This window comes from Sinohyriopsis cumingii, chromosome 17 (genome assembly GCF_028554795.1).
Source record: "Sinohyriopsis cumingii isolate HCF-2022 chromosome 17, ASM2855479v2, whole genome shotgun sequence".
NCBI lineage: Eukaryota > Metazoa > Mollusca > Bivalvia > Unionida > Unionidae > Sinohyriopsis > Sinohyriopsis cumingii.
The window spans coordinates 11,729,486-11,749,364 of NC_142977.1; the positions used below are offsets into that span (position 1 = coordinate 11,729,486).

Here is a 19,879-nt window from a genome sequence, read left to right on the forward strand (position 1 = left end):
AGCATCATATCCCACCCTGTCACATTATCCTGACTCCAGGTCGACCAGTCCTAGCACTAACCTCTAAATGCTGAAAGACAAGTGAGGCAGCTGATAGTACCATTTTTATAAGTTTTTGTTATCACTCTGCTGGGGTTTGAACACACTACCTCCCGCATCTGAGGCGATGTTCTAAGCACTTTGGTCACCAGAGCGGTCAATTTAGTTTCTGGATCAGTGTGTTGCTTATGTTATTGCTGTAGGCAATGACTGCTTTGCCCTTTTGTAAGCAATGACAGCCTAAAGAGTTTTCATCATTTTTCGTGAGTCTGCATACATAAAAATATGTCATCAACACAATGTAACCATTGTTACAAATCTATGCTCTTAAAATAAGTAACAGAAAAGAGTGAAGACAGCAAGCTTTGTAAAATTTAACAAATAATTTATTTCCCTAAACTACAAAGTAAAAATAAATATGAAAAAGAACTTACGGTATTACGAATTAAAACCAAATTGTAATCCAAGAATTAAAAAGCACAAGTCCTATCAATGAAAAGTTCTAAGTGAACCACAGTTCAAATCGAGATGAAATTCCAAAATAGAAGGTGATGACGTCTGCAATAGCCAGCGTTGTACTGATGTGTGAACAGTCTCTTGTTGAATCAATAATTCAAAGAAAATAAAAATTCAGCCCTGAACTGGACACAGCATAAAACAACTTGACGTCTCATTTGTTAAGGCATGACTGATAGAATTCTTATCATAACATCAGTTATAAGACTAACTAAAACAAAAAAACGATTCCCGGATGGGGGGCAAAAGTTCATCCTTCTGGAAACAATAGAAGTTTGTTTAGGAATTAATATGTGCCTCACGTCATGCAGTCCAGGTATGACCTTGACTCAACTTAATGATTCTTACTCTGAGAAAGAATTAAAAAATAAAAAAGTTGTTTACCAAAACTGTCACTGATTTTAAGGTCAGCAATTAGAAACAATGTTTCTATTATTAGGTATGTATGTATATCAATAAAATAAATATTTTTAAAAAATCAACCAAGTCAAACAGAATTGAACTTCATTCTGAAAAAAAATCAAGTCCAGTAAACAATATTACATTACAATAGCATGTAATGGAATATAAAAAAATTAAAACTAACAAACAAACAATTAAATTAAATTTACATAACACAATCTTCTACATATCAGTGGAAGTGACCATTATATAATAACTGGAATGTGACAGTGTCTGAAGGAAACTTATGACTGGCTCTTCAAACTGTATGTACAGTCATGTTGGGTCACAATTGCAAAAAATATTACTCGCACTGCAGTGACTGATTAAGCAGATTTATGCATATCCACGAGAAAAGCAGAAATCTCCATACAGGCAGTCATGTGTGAGAAAGGAGTGACAACAGGCTTATGTGGGCATGGGCAGTGTAGAGTCCTACACGTCTTCAAGTAGTGAGTAAGAAATGAAATTTTCAGGCCTGGATAGCATATTTTGCATTGATTAAATGTATCACCATCATACAACATGGAATATGCTGAAAGGTAGAACTAGTACTGTACACAGAAAACGTAAACTGTTCTGCATAACTGGTATGTATGACAAACTTGGTGAACTGTCTGTGTCAAATATGCAAATATGCAGTTTATCTCAAGTTATTGTAATGATTTGATTTTCTTGTTTAATAAACACAGTCTTAGCATCGTTTATGGCTGTCATCTTACCTTGTTTAATGAACACAGTCTTAGCATCGTTTATGACTGTCATCTTACCTTGTTTTATGAACAATCTCTTGCCTTCCTGCTTCATGTTGACTTATAAATTATACCTCTTTTAATGACACATTTTAGTCTAACTTGTTCATAAAATGAAAATGCAAAACTCACCTATTCACCTAACTTGATGGATTATACTGGTCAACTTGTACAAAAAATTGTGACTGGTCAGGCTGTCCAGCTACAGTATCAGCTGCTTATCCTGCATTCATTTCTTTGGTCACTGGAGTCATGTACTTGGTATTCAAGGTTGAATGAAGCCTTTTACATAAATATCTCATGCCACATATTAATTATGTACATATCTATTTTCTCTTGGTCATCATCATGTACATCTGAAAGGTAAAGAAAATTACATTTAATTTATGTAACTAGAATTTGATATGCCCACACCATCCCTCTTTGCAGATTCCATTATGCTCCCTTCTACATGTTGTAGAAGGCAATTAATTTCAGCAACTTTAATACACTGTAAAATGCTGTTCCATGATCAGCTTCCAGCTAAGGTCTTGGAATTTTTAGACAGAGTGTGGTTTATTTTAAAAATCTGACTTGTATTTTTAAGAATTTACTCATTTTTTGTCTTTTATATCTGTTTTGAAAATTCTATGGCATTTAAAGTTATTGAATTAGGGCCAATGTATCCTGATACATACTGAATTAGGACCTATGTATGAGAGATACTGAATTAGCACCTATGTATCATGACAATGAATTAGGACCAATGTATCCTGATACATATTTAATTAGGATCAATGTAACATGACACATTGAATAAGCACCTATGCATCATGACACACTGAATTAGGACCAATGTATCATGATACATATTTTTTTAATTAGGACCAATGTAACATGACACAATGAACAAGGACCAATGTATCACGACACATATTTAATTAGGACCAATGTATGATAGATACTAAATTATCACCCATGCATCATGACACACTGAATTAGGACCAATGTATCATGACATATATTTAATTACCACTAATGTATAACATTGAATTAGCATCAATGTATCATCAAACTGAATTAGGACCTATGACAGATATTGAATAAGCACCAACGTATCACGACATAGTGAATTAGGACCAATGTATCATGATACATATTTAATTAGGACCAATGTATGACACTGAATTAGCACCAATGTATCATGATACATACTGAATTAGGACCTATCTATGACAGATACTGAATAAGCACCTATGTATCACAACACTGAATTAGGACCAATGTATCATGATACATATTTAATTAGGACCAATGTAATGACAGATATTGAATTTGCACCTATGTATCATGATACATATTGAATTATGATCTATGCATCATGACACACTGAATTAGGACCAATGTACCATGACACATTGAACAAAGGCCAATGTATCATGATACATACTCAGTTAGGACCAATGTATGACAAATATTGAATTAGTATATGTATCATGACACACTGAATTAGGACCAATGTATCATGATACATATTGAATTATGATCTGTGTATATGTCACATTGAATTACGACCAATGTATTATGACATATTGAATTAGGACCAATCTATCATAATACATATCAAATTAAGACCTATGTATCATGATATGCATTGAATAAGGACCTACTGGTATGTATCATGATACATATTCTATTATGACTTCTGTATCATGATACATGGGTCAATAATAATAATAATAATAATAATAATAATAATAATAATAATAATGATAATAATAATAATAATAATAACAATAATAATAATAATAATAATAATAATAATAATGATAATAATGATAATAATAATAATAATAATAATAATAATAATGACTTAGTGGAGTAATGGACATAAAGGTTTATGAGAAGCAACAACAAACTTGTCTTAACTTGAAGATAGATGATGGATAATCCCAAAAGCTCTTCTGGTAATAAAAATAGTTATGTGTTTATTTAATGTGTGTGATTCCATTAGTCCAAACTGAAAATTAATTTACCTCAAGGCCTATTTAACCTATGATAATATTTACATACCTGATAATAAGTTTTATACACTTCTTTTTAGCCCATCTGTTTTTCCCACTCTATCCCTCCCTTTTTTCTCTTCCTCAATTTTTCTTTTGTACTCACACAAACACAGATCCACAAATCAAAAGCCAAAACAAAACAATACAATGTCATTTCCACAACTAAATCAGCACAAATATACATGTACTGGTACATCCACTGTACATATCCCATGACCTTCTCACTTGTACAAATAAATGTATGCAAATATACCAGCAAATACACTGCACATCTCATATAATCCTCTGTGCAACAGGTTGGAAATGAACTTTTTTGGATCTAGTTCACTTCTGAACAGTCTTTCAAAATAAGAATGTAATTTTTTTTAGGGTATTTACTACATACCGGTACTCTTGGTTAAACGTAAGCCCACAGTGCCATTTTGCATTGCGTATGGCTGCATCCGCACATTTCAAACTATGTAAGGGAGATAACTGATAAGTGCAGGTAAAGTAATAGATGCTTATTTCTACTACAGAGGTTTTAAACAAAGTCCAGAGTGTTGATTATCAAGGGTTTTTTTCCCCTCTGATGTGACACTACTTGGTAATTTCAAAAAAGAAGGAAGCAGAAAACTAGACAGCTAGATCCTAAATGGGGCCATGTATGTGTATATGTGTGTACCTGGGGAAATAAAATCATTGCTGGACAAGTTGTTGTTGTTGGGTTTAACGACATTTTTCAGCACACTATATGCTATGCATGGTGTCCAGTATTAATGGTGGAGGAAGAACCCAGGAAACCCCGGGAAGAACTACCGACCCACGAGAAGCTACTGGCAACCTTTCTCACATATCCACATTGGCTGAATCCTAGACTCAAACCCACACAGACAGAGGTGAGATGGCAGTGATCCGTAACAGAGAGCACTTTAGACCACGCGGCACCCCCTGCTGGACAAGTAAAATGTCAAATAACTGCCCCATTTTTAAAAAGCGAAAAAGAACATTTGAATTTTTAGAATGCATCATCATCTCTGCCCATCCAATGAGTCAATGTTACTCATCTTTGCCCATCTAGTGAGTCAATGTTACTCTTCTGGTGTAAACTATCCCTGACCTGGAATTTTGCAAGATCATGGGGTTATCTGATGTTTATCAGTGATGAGTGACATTTGACAGGTATTGTTATTTTTCTAACATACTTCATAGCGATTTTATCATCCTAAGACAAATAAAAATAAACAGTGAGGGTTTTCTAGATTTAAAATCACATTATAGTTGTCAAACAAATTATATCTCTCCCTTTAGCAAACATCTTTTGAATATGACTCTGATTACATCATTTGGCTTATATTTTATGACTGCTCCGTTAGCCTAGTGGTTAGACCATCTGCCTTAGATGCAAGAGGTCGTGGGTTCAAGCCCCAACCAAGTTATACCAAAGACTTATAAAAATGGTACATTTCAGCTGTCTCACTTGGCGCTCAGCATTGAGAGGTTAGTGTTAGAACTGGCTAACCTTGTGTCAGGATAATGTGACTGAGTGGGACATGATGCTACATGTCTGTGGCATGATGCCCCATTGCTAGACATCAATATAAACTGCCACACTACAGACATCGTGGCGATATGACTAAAAAATTGTTAAAGCTACATTCAAAACCCAAGTCACACACACAAACACATGTACACACACACACGCACACACATGCACACACACACACACACACACACATTATATTTTATCATCTGGTTGTGAAACTGATGATGACATTTATTTTTGAGATGTTCATGTTCATCTGTCCAATTCAAGGTTCTATACTAATGATGAAATTGATACACTTGTATCCTAAATTATAATTATTATTTTTAAATTATTATCATCATGTGTACTTCAAATAAAAATGTTTCCAAAGGTTGATTTTAATTCCAGAATTTGTAACATCAATGATTACACTGGACAACAAATTTTTACAAAAGTCATGTTACTGAAATAAAATTAGTCAATTCTTATCAATTTTTATGTGCTGAACACGAATATGACAGTCAAATTGCAAAATTGGCTCTAGTTTTTTTGTAATCTGCAAGAAATTAATGTTTACATAACGAAATGCATTCCAATAGTAAAAGGTCAACTGTAATAGCCTACCTATAAAAAATCAAGTCATTGACTACATCTTAGATTTCTTCGCCTGTCTCTTGTACAGCTGTTCGGGAGCATCTCTGAGGAGTGTCCAGCAGTAGTCAGCCAGCATTGTAGTGGACCATTTTCCCTGGTATCTTTGTTCCATTGTTGCGATATCTTGATGAAAACGTTCGCCGTGTTCATCACTAACAATACCACAGTTGCTAGGAAAGAAATCCAAATGGGAATGAAGGAAGTGAATCTTTAGAGACATATTGCAGCCAAGTTTCTTATACTTCATCAACATGTCTTCTCCTAGTTCCTTATAGTTTTCTGCCCTAACATTTCCGAGGAAGTTTGTAGAAACTAGGCGAAAAGCATTCCATGCTTGTTTCGCGTCACCTTCCAGCAAGTTGTTGAACCGGTCATCTTTGAAAAGCTCTCGAATCTGAGGACCCACAAAAACTCCCTCTTTAATCTTTGCTTCGCTGAGTCGAGGGAATTTTTCATGCAGGTATCGGAATGCTGGCAAAGTCCGGTCAGTGGCTTTCACGAAGTTCTTCATCAAACCTAGTTTGATGTGAAGGGGTGGTAGCAAGATTTTCTGAGCCTCAACCAGAGCTGGGTGTTGGATATTCTTCTCTCCAATGGCTACATTCTGCCTGTGAGTCCATTCCTTCCTCATGTAGTGCATTTCCCTTGCTCGGCTATCCCACTCGCATAAGAAACACATGTATTTTGTATATCCTTGCTGCAGTCCCATTAAAAGGGCAACTACCTTCAAATCACCACAGAGGTGCCAGCTGTACTTGTTATACTCAATGGAATTCAGTAGCTGCCTTAAGTTATCGTATGTCTCTTTCATGTGGACAGCATACGCTACTGGAATAGATGGAAGAATGTTTCCATTGTGCAAAAGCACAGCCTTGAGACTCAGTTTCGAAGAGTCCACAAATAGTCTCCATTCTTGTGGGTCATGAGTGATTTTTAAAGCGTTCATGAGGCCCTCAATATCGGAACAGAATATCAGATTACTTTCCTTTCTGAAGAAAGGCTCCAATTGCTGGTGGCGCTTTCGATATGCAGTAATTGTGACATCTTCTTCTAGAAGATTCCATTGTTGGAGTCTTGATCCTAGCAATTCTGCCTTGTTCTTTGATAAGTCCAAATCACGAATCAGGTCATTTAGTTCTTCCTGTGTTATTCTGTGTGGGGTTGATGATGCACCACAGTGAAAATCTGGATCACTGCATGCTGATGGACCAGGAGAAGAACAGGTCGACTCACCTTTGTCTTCGTCAGATGAATCAAGAGAATATTCTGCTGGAGGTTCTGGAATAGGAAGTCCCTCACCATGTGGAACTGGTCTCAATGCAGACGGAATGTTTGGGTAGACTATTCTCGACTTCTTTCGCTTCGTTATTCCGCCGGAAAGAGGAGGAACCAAGCAGAAGTAACAGTCATTTAGGTGGTTGCTTGGCTCTCTCCACACCACTGGGACTGCAAACGGCATTGATGACCTTTTGCAATTCAACCACTGTGAAAGCTGTGTTGTACATGTAGCACAGCATATATGCGGAGCCCAAGGCTTGTCTTGGTCACCAACCTTGCATCCGAAGTAAAGATGATATGCCTTCTTCACTTGAGAATTGATACTTTTCTTCTGGTTGGCAAATGTCACTTCCCCACAAATATAGCAAAAATTGTCCGCGGTATTAACACACTTTCGAGGCATTACTGTTCTTTATTGTACGTAAATGGATAAAATAATAAGTTTTATGTAACAGTAGCTTGAACTGTCTCGCACAACGTCTAAAATATTTTAAATGCTGAACCTATCTGATTGGGCTTTATATAGTACACTGCTTACGTCAGCTTCAGCAGCCGCCTGGCATTAGTATAATAGGCCTACACATGTATAGTACACTGCTGACGTCAACTTACTTCAGCAGCCGCATGGCATTAGTATTGCATTGCATCAGAAAATGATGCAATCAACTGTGGATGATGAGAGCATGATGGTATTATGCAATGTTACATCATTATTCCGGATGTTGCTGCAGTCCTACTGGAGAAATTTACACAGTGAAACATAGAAAATGAGGTATATGAATATCTTCAAAACGAGAGCCAATACAAATTTTTCACGGTTATATTCGTGTTCGGCACACCAAAATACTACAGATTAGGGCCTTTTCAAGTCAGTAATGATTTCACTGTTGACCAGTGTTATTTGAGAAGGATGAGTTCCTTCTCAAACTCTTCAATTTTGGTGCTAATTATTTTTAAGAATTCCATATTACCGCAAATGTTCTGGACAAGTATAAATTTCCTAAAAGAAATGAATAACAATAAATCAGGAAATTAATAACACAGGGAAAATACTGATAGACTTTAGCTGAAATAATAATCTTGTTACATTAAAGGGAAGATGCAGTGATGATACAAGTGTTGGTTCTATCTTTCCAAAACTACATCTTTTGTTGACTATTATGTTGTTTCTACTTTAAATGTCCAACTTCCTTCCTACCTACAGACCCCTACAATTACCACTGGCGTACAAGCTCTTCAATTAATATGCCTAGTACAGTACAGACCCCTACAATTACCACTGGCCTACAGGCTCTTCAACTAATACCCCTAGTACAGTACAGACCCCTACAATTACCACTGGCCTACAAGCTCTTCAACTAATACCCATATTACAGTACAGACCCCTACAATTACCACTGGCCTACAGGGTCTTCAACTAATACCCATAGTACAGTACAGACTCTTACAATTACCACTGGCCTACAAGCTCTTCAACTAATACCCATATTACAGTACAGACCCCTACAATTACCACTGGCCTACAGCTCTTCAACTAATCTGCCTAGTGCAGCACAGACCCTTACAATTACCACTGGCCTACAAGCTCTTCAACTAATCTGCCAAGTACAGCACAGACCCCTACAATTACCAATGGCCTACAAGCTCTTCAACTAATCTGTCTAGTACAGCACAGACCCCTACAATTACCACTGGCTTACAAGCTCTTCAACTAATATGCCAAGTACAGCACAGACCCCTACAATTACCACTGGCCTACAAGCTCTTCAACTAATCTGCCTAGTACAGTACAGATCCCAACAATTACCACTGGCCTACAGGCTCTTCAACTAATCCCCTAGTATAGTACATACCCCTACAATTACCACTGGCCTACAAGCTCTTCAACTAATACCCCTAGTACAGTACATACCCCTACAATTACCACTGGCCTACAAGCTCTTCAACTAATAAGCCTAGTACAGTACAGACCCCTACAATTACCACTGGCCTACAGGCTCTTTAACTAATACCCCTAGTACAGTACAGACTGTTACAATTACCACTAGCCTACAGGCTCTTCAACTAATACCCATAGTACAGTACAGACTCTTACAATTACCACTGGCCTACAAGCTCTTCAACTAATACCCATATTACAGTACAGACCCCTACAATTACCACTGGCCTACAGGGTCTTCAAATAATCTGCCTAGTACAGTACAGACCCCTACAATTACCACTGGCCTACAGCTCTTCAACTAATCTGCCTAGTGCAGAACAGACCCTTACAATTACCACTGGCCTACAAGCTCTTCAACTAATCTGCCTAGTACAGTACAGATCCCAACAATTTCCACTGGCCTACAGGCTCTTCAACTAATCCCCTAGTATAGTACATACCCCTACAATTACCACTGGCCTACAAGCTCTTCAACTAATACCCCTAGTACAGTACATACCCCTACAATTACCACTGGCCTACAAGCTCTTCAACTAATAAGCCTAGTACAGTACAGACCCCTACAATTACCACTGGCATACAGGCTCTTTAACTAATACCCCTAGTACAGTACAGACTGTTACAATTACCACTAGCCTACAGGCTCTTCAACTAATACCCATAGTACAGTACAGACTCTTACAATTACCACTGGCCTACTAGCTCTTCAACTAATACCCATATTACAGTACAGACCCCTACAATTACCACTGGCCTACAGGGTCTTCAAATAATCTGCCTAGTACAGTACAGACCCCTACAATTACCACTGGCCTACAGCTCTTCAACTAATCTGCCTAGTGCAGCACAGACCCTTACAATTACCACTGGCCTACAAGCTCTTCAACTAATCTGCCAAGTATAGCACAGACCCCTACAATTACCAATGGCCTACAAGCTCTTCAACTAATCTGTCTAGTACAGCACAGACCCCTACAATTACCACTGGCTCACAAGCTCTTCAACTAATCTGCCTAGTACAGCACAGACCCCTACAATTACCACTGGCCTACAAGCTCTTCAACTAATCTGCCTAGTACAGTACAGACCCCTACAATTACCACTGGCCTACAAGCCCTTCAGCTAATCTGCCTAGTGCAGCACAGACCACTACAATTACCACTGGCCTACAGGCTCTTCAATTAATACCCCTAGTACAGTACAGACTCTTACAATTACCACTGGCCTACAGGCTCTTCAACTAATACCCCTAGTACAGTACAGACTGTTACAATTACCACTGGCCTACAAGCTCTTCAACTAATATCCCTAGTACAGTACAGACCCCAACAACTACCACTGGCCTACAGGCTCTTCAACTAATCTGCCTGGTACAGTACAGACCCCTACAATTACCACTGGCCTACAGGCTCTTCAACTAATGCCCCTTGTACAGTACATACCCCTACAATTACCACTGGCCTACAGGCTCTTCAACTAATACCCCTAGTACAGTACAGACCCCTACAATTACCACTGGCTTACAAGCTTTTCAACTAATACCCCTAGTACAGTACATACCCCTACAATTACCACTGGCCTATATTCAGGGTGCAAAAATGTATTGTCCACATTGGAAATTTGTTCTTATGGATAAGCAACTTTTGCAGGGTTACTTGTCTATGGGCAAATAAAATGTGGCTGTAATTCCTGTTTTGTCAAAGCTATGTTTACACAAATGCCAGTACCATATAGGTGTGTTGCATATTTATATAGTGCATGCTAAAATTTATTGATTAGGAATGGAACCAGTGGCAGCTATTATGGATAAAACAAATGGAAACAGTCAGTACTGTTTTAGACAATTTCTTTTGATGTCGTTATGAGAATTAATGTCACTGGATGGAAGATATGGCTTCATCGAGGAATCTGTTATTTTGAACCAATCACTGGACTCTTGAAACTATAATGCACTACTACGATGAAATTTCCCAGGAATGCAACTGAATGGATCATATTCTTATAAAATTAGTGCCAAAATGTTGACAAGTTGAATGCAAGCCAACAAAACATTAAAAGTAAACTTGACAATGACAGGGAATACACTAATAAAAGAAAATGGAGTAGAATGATTCTTGGCTTTAGGAGATTCCTTGGTTCAAGATCGACAAAGATCAAGCAATTGAATCCAGTGAATTGTTTGCAGAACAGGTTATCACAAATAAAGACGCTGTTAAAACAGCAAAAAAAAGTGCAAAACACGATACATGTCAATCTCTGGAAATCTGAGAAAAAAATGAGGGTGATTTAGACAGTGATCAATAATACAATTTGATCTAATGCTATTTTAACACAGCATATGCAATAAGAAAGTGTTACAAGAAGCTATTTTAACACAGCATATGCAATAAGAAAGTGTTATAAGGAGCTATTTTAACACAGCATATGCAATAAGAAAGTGTTACAAGAAGCTATTTTAACACAGCATATGCAATAAGAAAGTGTTACAAGAAGCTATTTTAACACAGCATATGCAATAAGAAAGTGTTATAAGAAGCTATTTTAAAACAGCATATGCAATAAGAAAGTGTTACAAGAAGCTATTTTAACACAGCATATGCAATAACAAAGTGTTACAAGAAGCTATTTTAACACAGCATATGCAATAAGAAAGTGTTACAAGAAGCTATTTTAACACAGCATATGCAATAACAAAGTGTTACAAAAAGCTATTTTAACAAAACATATGCAATAGCAAAGCAAAGACAAACTTTTTCTGACAATGAATTTCTTTGTGATGTTCAAACAAAAAATGGAGTTGAACTTGGAACTGATCACAATATATCTGACATCACACTGAAAAATGTCAAGGATGTCCTAGTAAAAGGAATCAGAAAAAAGTCTAAGGAAAATTCTCTCCCTATTCTCACTCCAATAAATCCTTTTAGATACTAGTAGTAGTAGTAATAATAATAATAATAGTAATAATAATAATGACCTTATTTAAAGAGGGTAACACAATTAGCTAAGAACTAATCTACCTTGAGGCCCTCATGCAAAGGAATTTATTTATTTAAAAATGAGTGCAATAGGCTAGTACTGATTCAGCAGTGACAGACCAAGAATGCATTCTTGTTACATTTGTAGACCCAGACCATAAAGTCCAAAAGTAACACAAGCTGAAATATCCAGTATATTTTAGGCCAATTTAAATGTTTTTTTAGTTTCCTACTGCACTCGTTTTAAAATAGGATAGGTAGTTTGTTTTTTGCAAATAACATTATATATATATATTTATGTATACTTTAAGTACTTAGCACATTATATATACAGTACTAATCATTATTATATATAAGTACATGTATATATAATGTTGTTGTTGTTGTTGTTGTAGGGTTTAAAACCATTTTTCAGCTATACATGACGGCAGTATTAATGGTGTAGGAAGAACCCAGGAAAACCCAGGAAAGAACCACCGACCCATAAGAAGCTAGTGAAAGAAAGAAAAGATAGGGAATCCATGGGGGGGGGGGGGTATTCTTCTCTATGTAGACAGTTCCATTAGTTATAACAGACATGTTGATCTAGTGGCTATTGGGGTAGACAGTATCTGGATCGAAGTAACCCTTGCCCAATCAAAGCCAATACTCTTATGTTCGGTTTACATGCTACCTAGTTCCACAGCTGATTGGATTGATAGATTTGAGGTTCAAATTCAAAAAGCAATACTAAAGGAAGATTTAGAAATTATCATATTAGGTGATTTTAACATTGACTACATGAAAACTCCACCATTAACATGGATAAGTAGCTTTGAAACTTACAACTTTACTCAATTAATTAACACCCCAACTAGAGTAACAGATAAATGTGCTACTATCATTGATCATGTCTATACTAATAAACCTGAAAACATAAGTGAAATTAAGGTGCCAGTGTATGCACTGAGTGACCACTACCCAGTCTGTATAACTAGACATGTTCTGAAATCATCTAAAAATGGCCAACACATTGAAATACAATACAGAGACTTCAAACAGTTTGATGAGGAAATGTTCTTAAATGATTTAGCTTGCAAACCCTTCCAATCAGTCTGCACTATAGCTTATGTCAACAATGCCTTGGACAAATGGTATCAGATGTTCAATGCAGCCTTAGACAAGCATGCCCCAATTAAAACAAAAAGGGGTAAACATCAAATTACAGCCAAGTGGATTATGCCTGAGATGAATGAGGCTAGGCACCTAAGAGATAATTTCCACAAGAAAAAAGACATGAAAAGCTATAGAAAGTGGACGAATAAAGCCAAGTACCTGATAGATAAGGCAAAAGAGAACTACTATATAATGGTTATTAATGAAAGTAAGAGTACCAAAACATTGTGGAAGCATCCACAGGTGCTCGACGCGAGCTTGATGTTAAGAAAAAATCAATCATCTAAGGGGAAAAAAATCATACAGAGTAACAAAAATACCTTAGATTACCCGGATGACCAGTTCTGACAGAGGACTCTCTCTATCATAATATATAAGAGAGAAGGTATGGAACTTCCAAATACTTTGCTCCATGACCCTCGATTTCCTTCTGCTATTTCCGTCTTTAAAGGCACGCGACCATATTATATGGCTTGTTTTACTTCTGAGACATTTTTCTATCCATCAAGCCATCATTGACTTTTCTGCGTTGTACCAAACTGAAGTTACGGGCTCCGAAATGTGCAATTTTCGCAAAGTTTTCCTTTGTGGACACTTCCGTGCTCATCTGAAAACCGGTGACAAGAGCAATATGGACAATGTTTTCAACTCTATGGTGCATCCCTTCTTGAATTACAGAACAGCGGTAGATGCAAAAGTAAGTTTTTTACTTACCATTAACTCGATTCAACTTTAGGAATCCTGTTCCATGCAAGTATTATTCATTGTCTTCTTCACTGCACAACACATCGTATACATGCATCTCTATTTTCAAAATAGGCGGCACTAACGTCAATGCCGAAATATGACTGGCTCAAAGGTTATTCTGTTTATCATAGGAGCACGGAAGTGTCCACAAAGGAAAACTTCGTGAAAATCGCACATTTCGGAGCCCGTAACTTCAGTTTGGTACAACGCAGAAAAGTCAATATGGCTTGATGGATAGAAAAATATCTCAGAAGTAAAACAAGCCATATAGTATGGTCGTGTGCCTTTAAAGACAGAAATAGCAGAAGGAAATTGAGGGTCATGGGTGGAGTGAAGTATTTGGAAGTTCCGTACCTTCTCTCTTATATATTATGATAGAGAGGGTCCTATGTCAGAACGGGTCATCGGAGTAATCTAAGGTATTTTTGTCACTCTGTATGATTTTTTTTCTTTAGATTATTATTTTTTTCTTAACATCAAGCTCGCATCGAGCACTTGTGGAAGCATCTAAATGAGCTGAACCCACCCAAGAACAGTTGTCTTCCTCCTAGACTTAAGCAAAATGATGATATAACATCAAGCTCGCATCGAGCACTTGTGGAAGCATCTAAATGAGCTGAACCCACCCAAGAACAGTTGTCTTCCTCCTAGACTTAAGCAAAATGATGATATAGCAACATCTGTACAAGACATTGTGGAAATGTTCAACAATTTCTTCATAAGCATCTCCAGTAAGAGTATTCAGAACCAGACTAACATCCCAATTGAACTTGATGCTCTTCTATTATTTATAAGAGCTAAAATTCCTGATGATAATTATTTTGCAATAGCTAATGTTAGTGAAGTTGATGTTTTTGATATGCTAATTAAGGTTAATATTAATAAATCCTATGGACTGGATGGTGTTGGTCCACGAATTCTTAAAATTGCTGCACCAGTAATAACAAAATCACTAACGCATATCATAAATTTAAGTATAATGAGTGGTAATTTTCCAGAAACAGTGAAATGTCCAAAGGTTACACCTATCTTTAAGAAAGAAGAAAAGGAGGATCCAGGAAATTAAAGACCAATATCAATTCTACCTGTATTGTCAAAATTATTTGAAAAGCATGTAGCCATTCAGGTCTATAAATTTTCTGAAACATACTCTCTATTTCATAAAGTGCAATCAGGTTTAGAAAGTACCACTCATGCCAAACAGAACTTACCAAATTAATTGATCTTTGGCTGAAGGAAATGGATAATGGACATATGACTGGGTTTGTTTTCCTTGACTTCAAGAAAGCCTTTGATCTTGTTGATCATGAAATTCTGCTCCAAAACTTGAACTCTTACAGGTTTGACAATCCGTCTTTAAACTGGTTTAGATCATACCTAAACCAAAGGTCTCAACAAGTAAGCACTGGCAATATTAGCTCTCAAACTCGCACTATTCATTCAGGAGTCCCTCAAGGCTCAGTTTTGGGCCCTCTCCTCTTCTTTATCTATATCAATGATCTACCATTAAATATTGAATCCACAAATACAGATTTGTTTGCAGATGATGCAACCTTGTATACATCTAGTTCTGATACTGAAGTTATCCAAATGAGATTAAACTCAGACCTTATTAGAGTCCAAAACTGGGCACAACAAAATAGGATGATAATTAATGAAGGTAAAACAAAATGTATGATTCTGGGGACATCACAAAAGCTACACAAGTCAGGGAACCCAAAACTATCTCTTGCAATAAATAATCATCCATTAGAAAATGTCAAACATGAAAGGCTTGTAGGTGTGTCTGTAGATAATAATTTATTATGGAATGACCATATTGATAAGCTTTGTAAAACACGGTCATCCAAAATTGCCCTTCTCAGCAGAATCAAGAAATATTTACCTATGGAAACTCGCAATCTATACTACAAGTCATATATTCTTCCAACAATGGATTATATTGTTCTAATGTATGGGGAAACTGCTAAATCTGAGCTTGACAGGATTTATAAACTTAGAAATGAGCAGCACGTGTAATTTTAGATGCATCTGTTGATCATCCCTCAAAAGCATTATTTACAGAACTCAAATGGTCCACAATATATGACAGGATAGATTTTCACAAGGCAGTTCTTTATATAAATGTGTACATGGAACTGCACCAGAGTATCTTCAGGACTTATTCAGGCCTTTTTCAACACAATACTAGTTGAGATCAATATCACATGGAAACCTTCTAATACCAAAACCAAAAACAAAGCAATTTAAAAAGAGCTTCCAATACTCTGGTACAGTTCTGTGGAATAAGCTTCCACTACATGTAAAATCTGCTGAAAATATTAGAGTATTTAAGAAAAGATATCATGAGCATGTATGTGTTTCTAATAGATAATGGAATTTAGTTTTAATATTAAACATGTTAAAATAAACACTAATTATTGCTATCTTCATATAATGTGCATTGTTATACTCTCCTTAAGAGGGCCTCAAGGGAGAATAGTCCTTGACTAATGAGTCACCCTCTATAAATAAAACATTATTATTGTTATTATATTATTATATTATTATACTGGCAAGCTTTCTCACATACCCACACTAGCTGAATCCGAGACTCGAACCCATGCAGACAGGTGAGATGGCAGTGATCCGTAATGGAAAGCACTTTAGATCACTCGGCCACTTGGGGCCCCTATATATAATGTACTAAGCACTTTAAGTACTTGACAAAACTGGCTCAGATAGATGCACAAGTCAATCTGGAATATTTTTTTTAACCTGGGGGAAAGAGTACTAGGGTCAGCAATGAAAAACAGAGGGTTGGCCGACCAGAAGCATTTTTTGGGTGTTACACATGTCTCAGATCTTACAGCATGCTTTTAAATGGTTAATAAAACTAAACATTTTTACAATTCTGTCTTCCACTATTCTTTTTAACTATAAAAATATGAACAAGTGCAACTCTTATATGGGAAACATTATAATTTACTTGTCTGTGGAAAATTTGATTTTGTCAAAATTTCTGCACCACTGTACATGCTATTTGGCTAATATGCCTAGTACAGCACAGACCTGAACAATTACCACCTGCCTATGGACTCTGTAAAATTACCACCGGCCTATGGACTCTGTAAAATTACCACAGGCCTATGGACTCTGTAAAATTACCACCGGCCTATGGACTCTTCAAGTACCATATATACTCGTGTAAAAGCTGAGTAATTATCACCAAAAAAAATTGCTCGGAAGAAGGGCAGTAGGCTTTTCTGCTGGCCAAGGTCTAAACGAGAAAATTTTAAGTTTTTTACAAACTACTGTAATGGCTGTAAATCTTGGGATATGAAACAATAATTTATTTTTTTTTACATGTCCCAAGACTTTATATGCATGTAAAAAAATACACATTTTCAGTCAGTGTCGATGACGTATGCAATAGTCAGCATTGTACTGATGTGTCAACAGTCAAGCGTTAAGGCACGACTAATAGAATTCTTATCATAACATCAGTTATTAGACTAAATAAAATGCGAAACAGATTCCCGGATGGGGGTCAAGAGTTCAACCTTCTGGAAACAATAGAATGTTTTTTTACGAATTAACACATACCTCACGTCATGTAGTCCAGGTATGACACTGACTCAACTTAATGATTCTTACTTTGAGAAAGAATTTTTAAAATTTTAAAAAAGCTGTTTACCAAAACTGTCACTGATTTTAAGGTCAACAATTAGATACAATGTTTCTATTATTAGGTACATGTATTTAGAACAATGAAATAAATTTTAAAAAATCAATCAAGTCAAACAGAACTGAAGTGAATTCTGAAGAAGAAAAAAAATTCCGATTAACAATATTACATCACAATAACATGTAATGGAACAAAAAATACTTTAAAACTAACAGACAAACAATTTAAATGTACATAACAGTCACTTAACATCCTTGCTTATTCCCAAAAATATAAGATGCAGATTTTTGTTTGTTTCTACCAAACTTCATTTTTCCAGATCATATTTCAGCTAGACGTACATAGCTGTTTCATTTACATTGATCGAGGCATTTACAAGTTAATCTGTTTCATTGATATATGCGATCCTACTGAGGTAATCTTTATGAAAAGGTACACTTTTAATTTTACAAGGCACATAACATGGTAATATTAAAGGCTAAAATTCTGAATACAGCATATATCACTAAGCTCATCATCGGTTTATTTCTGTTTTGTGTTTGGACGAAACAAAATAAACTTTCCAAACACAATGGAAAGCTGGTTGTTTCAGCATCTCCTTTGTTTATAATTGGCAGATTTGTCTTTTGTTTTCTGACACCAATCCAGGCCAGTTAATCGTTAAAACCCTGAAACTGCCTTGGGTTAAGAGGGAATTTTGTTTGGCAGCTATTCCAGTACTTTGATATGTAACTGCCTTTTACTCCATAATATTTGCATGAATACCAGAGCTGTGTAAAATGGAGTGTAAGGTAACTTACATCAAAGAAAACTTCAACTCTGAAAATTAAATAAACGTATTGACTTGTCAAACAAATATATTAACTTATAACACTTCCATGTAATAATCAATCATGCCAACTCCAAAAGAGGTATACACATAATTGTCGCTAATACAAGTTTGCCTAAATAAATGAATTTAGAACTAACAACATACATCTTGTGATTTTGTCACGGAGCTGTAGATTGGCTTATTCAAGGGTCCGGCACTTTTTAATTTTTTTATCTATTCGGGGGTAGGGGGAGGTTTAGCTCATACACCAATGAGCTTACATGTATATACGGTAATCTACATAGTATATTACATCACCCTACAATTACCACTGGTCTACAGGTTCTTCAACTAATATGCCTAGTACATGTACAGTACAGACCCTTAGTGGTACCATTGGCATACAAAGTGCAGACCACAGGCCTACCTGCTACTAAAATAATATGCCTACTACATGTATTGTACAGAATATGCTATATAACCAGTCTGCCTAGTGCAAGTACAGTACAGTCCACTGGCCATCATGCTATTTAACTAATATGCCAATTACATGCACAGTACAGTCCACTAGCCTACATGATATTCAACTAATATGCCACTTACATGTATGGTACAGTCCACTGGCCTACATATTATTCAACTAATATGCCAAGTACATGGACAGTATAGTCCATTGTCCTAACTGCTATTCAACAAGTATGCCTAGTACATGTACTGTACAGTCCACTGGGCTACATGCTATTCAACCAGTATGCCTAGTGCAAGTACAGTACAGTCCACTGGCCATCATGCTATTTAACTAATATGCCAAGTACATGCACTGTACAGTCCACTGGCCATCATACTATTTAACTAATATGACAATTGCATGCACAGTACAGTCCACTGGCCATCATGCTATTTAACTAATATGCCAATTGCATGCACAGTACAGTTCACTGGCCTACATGCTATTCAACTAATATGCCAATTACACATACAGTACAGTCCACTGGCCATCATGCTATTTAACTAATATACCAATTACATGCACAGTACAGTCCACTGGCCTACATATTATTAAACTAATATGCCAAGTATATGTACAGTATAGTCCACTGTCCTAATTGCTATTCAACAAGTATGCCTAGTACATGTACAGCACAGACCACTGGCCTACATGCTATTCAACTAATATGCCTAGTATATGTACAGTACAGTCTATTGTCCTACATTATATTCAACAAGTATGCCTAGTACATGTGCAATGCATTCCACTGGCCTACATGCTATTCAACTAATATGCCTAGTACCTACAGTACAGTCCACTGGCATACATACTATTCAACTAATATGCCTAGTACCTAC

General features: G+C 36.4%; 1 protein-coding gene across 1 annotated transcript in view; it reads right to left on the reverse strand.

Annotated features, from left to right (window-relative positions):
* Positions 1-19,879, reverse strand: part of LOC149777747 (uncharacterized) — a 169,781-nt gene that overhangs the window by 118,925 nt on the left and 30,977 nt on the right. The window contains exon 2 of the mRNA XM_089938795.1: positions 1,881-2,104. The gene's annotated coding sequence lies outside the window, so the exon portion shown is untranslated. The remainder of the gene's footprint in view (positions 1-1,880; positions 2,105-19,879) is intronic.